The sequence below is a fragment of the Microtus pennsylvanicus genome, chromosome 4 (assembly GCF_037038515.1).
Source record: "Microtus pennsylvanicus isolate mMicPen1 chromosome 4, mMicPen1.hap1, whole genome shotgun sequence".
NCBI lineage: Eukaryota > Metazoa > Chordata > Mammalia > Rodentia > Cricetidae > Microtus > Microtus pennsylvanicus.
In genome coordinates, this window is record NC_134582.1 from 109,504,929 (window position 1) to 109,515,925 (window position 10,997).

General features: G+C 41.9%; 1 pseudogene; it reads left to right on the forward strand.

Annotated features, from left to right (window-relative positions):
- Positions 1 to 1,302: 1,302 nt before the first annotated feature.
- Positions 1,303 to 1,488, forward strand: LOC142848901 (small nuclear ribonucleoprotein G pseudogene; annotated as a pseudogene).
- The last annotated feature ends 9,509 nt before the right edge of the window (positions 1,489 to 10,997 follow it).

Genomic DNA, 10,997 nt, shown 5'->3' on the forward strand with positions numbered 1-10,997 from the left:
GAGAAAAGACCAAGGAGCCTGGAGGCCAGCAGGACTTCAATATGTTGATAGCTGCAAGGTCTATGTCAATGAAGAACCACATATGTCCTTTCAGCCAGAGGCAAGGGAAGGGACTTCCTTTTGGAAGGAAGGGAAGGAACCATTTTGAACATTCCTGAGGAATACTGGATTTTATCTAACTACCAAAAATCCTCCTATAGTCCAGCTTGAGCTGAGCCTAGATTTAATTTTGGATCAAGTCAGTGGGGCTTGCCCTTTTAGGGGGCAATGGGGTACCCTTTGGACCTGACTGTGGCAATGATGGTAGCAATGGTAGAAAACATGATGATGATTTGATAGAAATGATGAGATGAGTAAGGTGGTGATAGTGGTGATGTTGGTAATGACAGTGGTGGTAGTCGTAATGGTGGTAATGATGGTGATGGTAGTAATGGTGGTGGTAGTAATGTTGAGGATCTGTAATGGTTGTAAGGATGGTTATGCTGCTAATGATGGTGTGGGTGCTGATATTGTGATGATGATGGCCTTGATGATGGTCTTGACGGTAGTAATGGTAGTGATGAAGAGAGAGGGAGGTTGGATTGTAGATGCCAGAGAGGTCAAGGACATCACAAGAAAACCCACAGAATCAACTAACCTGGGCTCTTAGAGGCTCACAGAGACTGAACTGACAACCAGGGAGCCTACATCAAATTTATCTAGGCCCTCTGCATGTTTGTTACAGTTGTGTAACTTCTTTTTCTTGTGGGACTCCTGACAGTGGGAGCAGGGGCCATCTTTTACTCTTTTGTTGGCTTTTGGTACCCTACTTCTCATATTGGGTTACTTTGACCATCCTTAATACAAAGAAAGGTGCTTAGTCTTCCTGCAACGTGATATGCCATGTTTTGTTGATATCCATGGGAGGTCTGCTCTTTTTTTGAACAGAAATGGAGGAGGAGTGGATATGGGGATCAGAGGGGAGGTGTGTGGGCTTGGAGGAGAGGAGGGAGGGGAAGCGGCAGTCAGGATGTAAAAATAAATGAATACATTAAAACAAAAGAAAAAGAAAAAGTGAACAAACTAAAATAAAAACAACAATAACAAAAATTGTTGGAAGGATCAACATCCCAGACTTTGAGTCACACTACAGAATATAGTAATATATAGTAATAAAGTCAGCATGGTACTGACATAAACACAGAAAAGTTAATCATTGCAATAGAACTGCACACATAAGCCAACACTCCTCTAGCCACTGAATTTTGACAAAGTATTTAATAATATACATTGAGGTTGTGCTGATTCTGCTGAGAAGTCCCCATGAGCAAGACCCATCCTCCCCAACTGAAGGAATTTATGGACAAGAAGTTATTGCAGTCAGATGGTGACAGACATGTACAAGGACTACTACAGGGCTTGAACTCCTTTATGCATCTTGTGATTGATGAGTATGTGGAGATGGTAACTCGCGGGCAACAGAATAACTTCAGAATCGTGGTCGCATGAGGAAACAGCATCAGCTTGTCATTAGTCTTGGAAAGAATCTGAACAAAGACTTTTCAGCAGAGAAGTCCACGTCCCTCCCCAAAGGACCTGTTTGACTGTGGTGTAGAATTGGATCATGTACATTTTCATATAAAACTTTTTGCTAAATAAACTTGTGATACTCAGGGGGAAAAGTATGCATTGAGAAAAAACAAGATTTTCAACAAATGGCAATGGTCAAACTAGGAAGCTACGTGTAGAGGAATTAACCAATTAACTAATTAATTAGATCCTTATCTCTCACCCAACACAAAACTTTAAAGTGATCAAAGACCATGAGACTTGATACCTTGAATCTGGTAAGGGAGAAAGCAGGAGTCCACTTGAACTCATGGTGCAGGAAAGGACTTTCTGAACAAGGCTCTGGTAGCACTGGCTTTGAAGCCAGCAGTTAATGAAAGGGACCTCAGGATACTCTAAAGCTCTCTCCAGCAAAGTACAGGACTATTTGAGTGAATATGCAAGCTAAGGAAAAGGGGGAAAGCTTTACCAGGTATCTAACTGGCAGAGGGTTAATATCTAGATTATACAAAGATATATATATATATAAGCACTAAGAAACTAGCTTTATAACAAAGTGCTGATTTTGCCTTGAGGTCTGTGATTCATAGTTATTAGAGAAAAACATTCCTTGTTTGCTGCTTTGGTAAATTATTGAGCTGATCTTTCTGTGAAGTATTGCAAGTTATTTTTCTCATCAGGCAAGTGTTTTGAGTATTTTCTCATGTGCATCCCCCACACCACCATATGATTCCTTCTCCTCCTACCAAAAGGTCCTCAGCATACACTTAGGAAGTTCTCATTATGGATGAGACACGGACACCAGACACTGGGAAGAGCGTGGTAGAGAAGTCAACGAACTGATGGGAATCCTGCAGAATGAAATCCATGTGAGGGCGCTCGTGGAAACCAGCACAGCTTTGTTAGCCCTGTTTCTGAACTTGGAAGACAACATGAATCTCAATCATTTACTAACTGGAAAAAGCAGGTTATACCCCACTATGCGCTTTATGGTTCGGTTTTATAAATAGTAAAATATAAGAAGCATATCTATATTTTTATGTGGTGCACAAAAAGCCACCAAGAACACATAGCAATATTAATCTCAGACCTGTGTGGGATTTTTGAGAAAGTTTTCTTTTTAAAAATATAAAATTTCTGTAATAAAAATAGTTCTTTTAAAAACGCCACAGAAAAATATTTATTTCAGCTTTTGATCTAGTAATTCTGCTTTTAGAAAAATAGTAAGAGCTGTAAAAAGACTTTTCATTTGATGTTCACACAAAAAACCAGACATCTGATATCTTCAGCATGGGCTAATGAAACATATAAAGTCAATCCGTAATTTAAAAGGCATTAAAATAGTTTCTGAAGAAACTGAATGAGCTGAGTGTATTTTGGTGGTCTAATGTATGTTAGCCCAAACAAGAAACTTGCTTTATCTAGTAAGGTACTAGTAATGCAAATAATATATGTATATGGGGCTAGAGAGATGGTTCACTTGTTAAAAACACTTGTTTTTGCAGAGTCCAAGTTTGATTCCAAAAACCCACATGGCAACTCACAATATCTTGAACTGCAGCTCCATGAGATTTGGCACCCTCTTCTGGCCTCCACAGGCACCAGGAACAAAAGAAATACATACAAGCATACAACACACATACACACACACACACCTATATACGCACATACACCTATACACACACAAACCTATACACACATTAAAAATAATAAATACAACTTTAAAAAGTGTGTGTGTGTGTGTGTGTGTGAGAGAGAGAGAGAGAGAGAGAGAGAGAGAGAGAGTGTGTGTGTGTGTGTGTGTGTGTAGAAATAAATAGCTAACCTTGGTGGTGGTGGCAATTTCCAGATTTGAGGGATTGTAGATAATAGTCCATTTAATACCTACAAGGACTAACTTATACTCTCTTCTTTGCTCATCCAAGGACTTATGCAAACAGATTTAAAAATAACCTTGAATTTCTTGGATGCCTCTTATATATTGTGATTGCATGTTGTATAGTCTTTAGAGAAATCCAGAGAAGTCTCGGGCTTTATGTTCCACTGTTAGGTTGTGTAGCTATTTTAGTTTGAACCGGACACCGCTCATTGATTATGAGACACATCTCCGTACGCTCAGTTAGCCGGAACAGTGCAGACTAATAGGAATAAGAGGTTCCTTCAAGTGTGTGTACTGGTCACTTGGAATGAGAATGGTGTCTCCTGATCCACTGCTCCAGCTGAGATTCAGGATGCTCAGGGGATAAACTGGGGCTCTGCCTGAAGGAGAACTGAGCTGTGTAGTATGGGGCCAGGAAGATCCCATCAGACAGATGATGGGCCTTCAGGGTGCATATCCGCCTCTCCATGGTACTTTGTGCAGATTACTTACAGAAATGCTACTTGTCTGGGCCCAAAAGTAGAAGAGGAATCGTCCTCACTGTAATGAAAACCTACCAAAGAAGGTGTTACCAATTACTGCACACCTGCTTTGCTGGCGGGGCATGAAAGCCTTCCTGCTGGTCACAATGCTACCTCACCTGGTCACAGAGCTTGCCCTTTTCTGAGACCACAACATGCAGCCACCCGACAGCCAGGCTCTGCACGGACGCTGCCTCACACCACTCGGCCCTTCCTCCTCTCTTTTTCAGTCTCTGTCCTGATGGTTTTCCATCTACGTCCGAGGCTGATGAGATTCGAGGTCAGGGAAAGAGCAGAGCCTGTAGGGTAATTCCACAGCTCACCTCATCTTCATAATCTTCCGTCAGCTTCCTGTGCTGCTCACCCTGGTATTGATCCTGTCACAGGCGACAGCCTCCAGAGGCAGGGGGCTGAAAACCCTTCCAAGCAGCCCTCGTGCCAGCGCCTGCTCTTGCTCTGCGTCTGAGAAGAAAAGCCTGCTGTGAAAACAATCAGCGCATTTGCTTCAGATCTAAGTGATTCCAACTAGGTCGATGCTTCACGCTGATGTGTTGAAAACATTTAAAAAATTTCTCAGAGTTTGATTTCCGCAGGAACATTGTGGCTCGTGTCTCGGCGTCTGCGGTTATTATTTTTCACTAACGCAGCTGTCTGTGGCTGACAACTGCTTCCTGCTATAGCACACAAAAGCAGTAGGCAAACAGGCTTTTGTCTGGCTGGACATTTGCGTGAAAGGCTTTTGGGTAAAGGGAGTAGTGACGAGTCGAGGGTTGCTGAATGGCACGTGCTATCTTGACCCGCCCTGCTGAAGGCTTTTTTTTTTTTTTTAATTATTTTAGTTCTGAAGTGAATAGGATCTGATGTTGTCAGGGGAGAAACACAAGAACATGGAATCCTCTTTGGTCTGGTTTTGAGTTTTAAGATATTCTTTGGATCGGGCAGTGACTTTCTTAAGGAAAAAACATTCATAATGACGCTTTACCTTTCATAGGGCCTATCAGATCTCTACGAGCTTATGTTCAGAAACAGGCAGATCTCCTCACTAGACCACAACACTCAGAAACAGGCATTACTGTGGCCACCCAGTTCATGGGCATTTGATTTCTGGCAGAGGCTCAAGATAGTATTTTACTGGAGAATCTCAGACATTGGGTTTTCCGCCTGCATGGCTAAGGAAGGGGGATCCAGGCCAGAACTGACTTGGCATGTTGTAGTGTTTGATACTGCGCTACGAGTGGTAAGGAAAAGTTCCATTTAAGGATGTGGACATTAAGGGCATTATACATTATACAGTGGTGATGCACCATTATTTGGAGATGAATTTAGAAGACTCTCCTTAAGGTTCTTTATACTTTCATAAATAAATAAATAAGCCATTTGCCATCTGATCCCATGGAATTTGGTTGCTGGTCAGAGGCAGAGCACGCGTTTCTCTTCAGCTAAGCTTTCTTTACAATGCCATCGTTCAAATAAACTGTTGAATCAGGCATGGTAGCTTCTGCCTGTAATCTCAGCGCTTGAAGGCTGAGTTGCAAGCCAAACCTCAGACAAATGACCGGAACAAAACATTAGACTTTCCTGTTCTACTTTAACCCTCGGGTTGTGTTACCCCATTTGATGACATGATGCTAAGAGAAGGAAATGGGAAATGACCTTTCTCAGGTGTTTTTGTTGGGATTTCAGAATGCCTACAAAGAGGACATTTCCACAAACACTGGATCTGTGGGCTTGCTGCGGAATCAGGCTTCTCTTGGTGGGAGGTGGGGGGAACAAGGGGGAAGGGGCGGCGTATGGGAGTGTTCTCTGATCCTCTTTAAAGTCATTTGAGTCTAGCAGTTTCTACACTCAAGGTCTTTCTTACTTCTGTGTAGCTCTGTCTGTGGGTAATGTCACCTAATTTTCATACATCTCTTTCATTGCTGTATACCTATTTGACAATTAGATCTTACCTTTAAATACAAATTGCATATACATGGTATTTGATGGGATGTTTGCTGAACTTATAGCTCATCTAAACATAAGAGAAAGCGTACCTTTATGGGAAAGGAGACTAGATCTTTGAGGGTTTCTTCGCGCTTGCATTTACATGTTTGTATTTAGAAATTCCAAAGTTTTCCAGGAAGGAAAAGTTGCATTTTGAATATTCATGACTTCTTTAGGACAGATGAAAAAAGGTGAGAGAAGTTTAAACTTAGTGATGGTGTCCCATGTCAGAGGCACAGAACCTGTGAAGGGGACCAAAGTCATTGCGGATGGGTCTTGGAAAACACATTATCTCTCTGATCCTTCTTTTTATATTAGATTTATTCTTTTTGAAGTAGGCCTACATTTCAAAGCATCTTGGGTTTTTAGAAACTAGTGCCAATATAATCAACCATTTTGCAAAAATAATGGGACTTTTCAGTGTCGATAAGGAAGCACTTATTTACAATTTATTTATGCAAATATTTAGGATTCCTTTCATTCCAATAACAACATTTGTCTAAATACTAAGTGTTTAGGGCTACCGTAAATTGACAAATACAGGAAGCAATCCTAAACAGTAATCCTCCCAACACCGGTTCATTCCTTGTGAAAAGGAGCTGGAGTGCCGCAGGCCGGTGTTTGTGCTGCATGCACACTATCAAGAGTCTGTTGGTTGAGAATTTCAGCACTGAATTATGGAGTCAGCTTCTCGAGTTACTTCATTTCTGAATCCATCCCCCTCCCCCAAGAGCAGTCTGAATGAGTTGCAAAAGTAAAGTCATATGCTTAATAATAAGGGCTGAAGCATGAGGAAAATACAGATTTTTTTTCCAGAAAATCAAATATGAATGTGGTGGCAATGTCTTTTCCAGCCGGGAGAAGAGACATCTTACTATGGGAATGTTAGCTATGCATCTCCTGGGAGTGACTTGAAGCGGTTACTTGAAAGCCAACCGCACAACTCAGTGCTGCTAGTGGTCAGCCTTGCTTCCCATGAACATTTTCCCCTGGTGGCTGCTTCAGAAGGGCCTGTGGAAGTGGCTGGTGGATCTATCTTCCCACTAGCTGAGATGGTGTGTTCTCAAATGAAGAGGTGTCACGGGTGCATAAAAAAGGTGAACACACAGAAAAATAAGATGCAATTAATTTTGCAGTAAGCTTGCAATTTCAGATGTGATGTTGAACACCTGTCATTTCTCTCCTAGTTTTCCATGTTTGCGGGAGAAATAAGTTCTGGCACCTTGTAGTAGAGCAGGGAGACCATAGTTAACTATGGCATACCGAATCTGTAGCAGCTTCTAATGTTAAGTTTTTCCACGGGTTTGGGCATTAGAAAACTGCTCCAGTGGACTATATCTCAAGGAGTCAGATAAAGCTGTACTGAACTTCTGTTAATTGGTCAGTTAGTCTTTAAGCTTTGGTCATTCTCTTCTGTAGCTGCTGGTCAGACCTGGAGTCTTTCTAGGCCTTGTCGGCTTCTGGGCAGTGGAAATAGTCTGCAGGTTCAGTGAGCATCTGAGTAGGCTGAACTGGATCCGTGGAGTGGTTGCTGCTTTCTCTCAAATGCTGGTGGCCCTTCTTTTATACTTAGTTGTCTCCACAGGCCTTGTGATTAAAAAAAGAAGAAGAAAGAAAAAGGATGGCAGGTGAGAGAAATTCTCCATTTCTTCTTTGTGGTCTCTGTTCACATGGCCCCTGAGAACATTCAGCATTTTATTTGATGGTTTAAAGAAAGCATTAAGCTATCAAATTATGTCAAAACATTCTGTTTTCTTTATGGGAAGAATTTATTTATTTATTTTTAAAAAGAAAACAATGTTTTTTCATTATACACACCAATCCTAGTTCCTACTACCTCTCCTCCTCCTATTCCCTCCACATACCCGCCCCTTCCCCCCCCCATCCCCATCCACTCCTCAGATAGGGTAAGGCACATTGTTCTGGGGAACATCCAAGGTCCTCCCTACTATATCTAGACAGAGCAAGGTATCCATCCAAAGAGAACAGGTTTCCAAAAAGCCAGTATAAACAGTAGGGACGAATCCTGGTGCCACTGCAGTGGCTCCTCAGTCTGCCCCAGCCATGCAACTGTCAGCCACGTCAGAGGGACTAGTTTGGTCCCTGTGCTCTTTCCTTCTTGGTCCAGCTGGTGTTGGTGAGCTTCCATTAGCTCAGGTAAACTGTTTCAGTGGGTGTACCCATCCTGGTCTTGACTTCTTTGCTCATATTCTCATTCCTCCCACTCTTATGGGAAGAAATTTTTAAAAATGAATGCTCAATTAGTTCTTATTTTAGAATTTGTTTCCTCCTATGAAAAAATACAATTACACATTCATGCTTTTTTCAGGAGATAAGTAGAAAAAGATTTAATTTGTAGATAGTTGATGGTATAGGAAAAAGCAAATTTGTTAATTCATTTGTTCTGTCATTCACTTAATTACATTTATTAGTTCATCATTTACTAATCAACAGATAATTGTTCTGCCTTTAGTATGAGGTAGGCATTGTGTTAAATGATGAAAATGAAAGTAAAACACTCATGGTTTCCCCTCATTCTTTAGTGTTGTAAAGTAAAAAGTAATTGCAATTTAATTACTATTTCCTTAATTCACCTAATTAACAAATACCCATCATAGATTAAGATGTGGTAATTCCTAGCCATTGAATCGTGAGGCTAAAAGGAACATGGTCCATCTAGATCAAAGTTCTATTGAAGACAAACAGCCACTGTGGCAGATACACAGAGAACAGAGGATGCTCTTGTGAGCACACTGTGCCAGAGACAGGTGGGCAGGCTTGGGCCGTTCTATAACGTCAGAATTTACTGAATAACAATAAATTTACAAGATTCAGCAATTTCAATGACAGCAATTGTCATAAAATCTGCCTACTTTGGTGACTTGGCAGGGGCAAATGTAAGTTCTTGATTCAAAGAATCAAGTTCTTAGGAAATCACTAACACTATTCCACACAACAGGCCACATAGTAAATGTATTTTATATCTCTGTACTTACGTATGGGTTATAGATCGAGTGAAGTTTAAGATAGTGCAGGACAGTTCACTAAGCCTCAGAAGTGGATAGAGTCTGCATAGAGATGATGATGAACCAGACCAGTGCTGAGAGGGTTCTGCTCATGAAAACAGCTGGTGGCGCTTCTGGATTGAGAGGGATGCTGCAGGTGAAAGGTCTGAATTGGGTCAGGAGCAGAAGATGGGGGTTGGGGCAGATAAAGCAGAACGTTGGGAATCCTTGGTGCTTGACAGATGACAGGTTGTATGGGACTATCCCTGAATAATAAATTCATCACTTTGTGGGTTCAAATGAGGGAGTTGTACTTTTCTTTGATCTAGTGTGTCTGATAAGTTCTTGGGTCTTGTCATGATAGGATTTTAATATACCCACATGCCCCAACAGTTTCAAACCTTCGAACAAACTTAGAGGTAGGTTCACTTTCTGTTCCCAGAAGTAAGTCATTGATCTGTGTGCGCTAGATGGGCAGCGACTGACTTGAGCTATAGTTTCTAGGTCTACCCAGGGACTACAGTCATTCTTCCTCCTCCACATAGAACTGGATGCTTGGAAAATGGAGGCTCCTAGGGCAAGACTCAACCTGAAACCCTCTCCCCCCTCTTTTCTAAATACAATATTGAGAAACATAGAGTGGAGCGTCACCTCATCTCAACAGATCTTAAGGATGGATTGAGCCAGATCATGAGCTCTTTTAGAAGAGTCTGGGTTCAACCTAAGAAATGTCAGCAAGCCCCTGAAAACCATTAACTCCAAATGGGCGAGGAAGCCTCGAGACATTGGCCATACCTGCTCCCAATTTATGCAAATATTCTAGTTTCATCTTGCCATGTTTCTTTTCCCTTACCAACCTGACCATGAGCTTTTTGGAGCAAGAATTTATCCATTCTTGTTCTATGACTTGCTTAGTGGCTAATTCACAAATGCCATTGTTATACCCAAATCCACAAAGTCCCTGCAAAAGCCAACAAGGAGACCGAGTCCCATATGTGAAAGCAAAGAGCCTTTATTTGAATCAAGTTTGCAAACTAGGTCTCTCCGCATGTCCAACCAAAGAGCCCTGGGCTCAGTTAGAATAGGGTTTTTATAGTAGTAAAGGTGGGGGTGAGGAGTTTTTGAGATTTAGGACCCCTGATTGGCTGATAATTGTCTAGGGGTATCCTGTTCAATGTGTACTGGCAGGAGGTCCTATCTATAGCAGTTGGAATACTAGGCATTTCCTTTGGATGGTCTGTTTTTGGGTGGTACTAGGCAATCTCAGTTTGTGGTTCTTTCTGCAACCAGGTGTTGCCTCAGGGTAAACTACTGAGACTCAGGCCTCTTATTAAATTTATTGATGGCTGAGTTCTACTCTAGCAGGTGATAATGGTTGGAAGTAAAGAACTTTCTTTGTGTGACCAGCCCATACTTAGCTTATCATGGCTGGCCCCCACACCATGTTCACTCAACAAACGCTCATTAAATCGATGGACTTACACCATGTTCCCCTTGAATTTTCTTTAGAATTTTTATAAAACAGCAAAAGTTGTTCACTTGGTTTGCATATGCAAGTGAAATAGTGTGTATTCGACAGCCATTCATGATCTCCCTGGTGCTTGGAGTCGGATGTCTTTATAGCGGTATTACAACCTGCCTTGGTCAGAATCAGCTTTGGTTGCTGATGTCATGTTTATGTGGATGATCACTCACTTTGTTACTGTTCTTTCCATTGTCTATTGGCAGCACAGCCACCAGAGCAGTTCTAGAATTGGAGGTTCCCTTTGTGTTCTTAGTTCTGTTGGGGACGGAATTTAGAACTGCGCTCAAGGACAACTGCGTTGGAATTTCGGGGAACCGGAAGGGCAGACAAACTATAAATTACTGTGGCTGCTGGGAGAAGGGAGAGAGAGAGAGAGAAAGAAAGAGAGAGGGAAGAGAGAAGGAGGGAGGGAGGAAGGGAGGGAGGGAGGAAGGGAGGGAGGAAGGAAAGAAAGGAGGAAGGGAGGGAGGGAGGGAGGGAGAGAGAGCCATACCATGCTGTTTGCAGTGAAGGCTAACAAGCAACCATATGGCAAA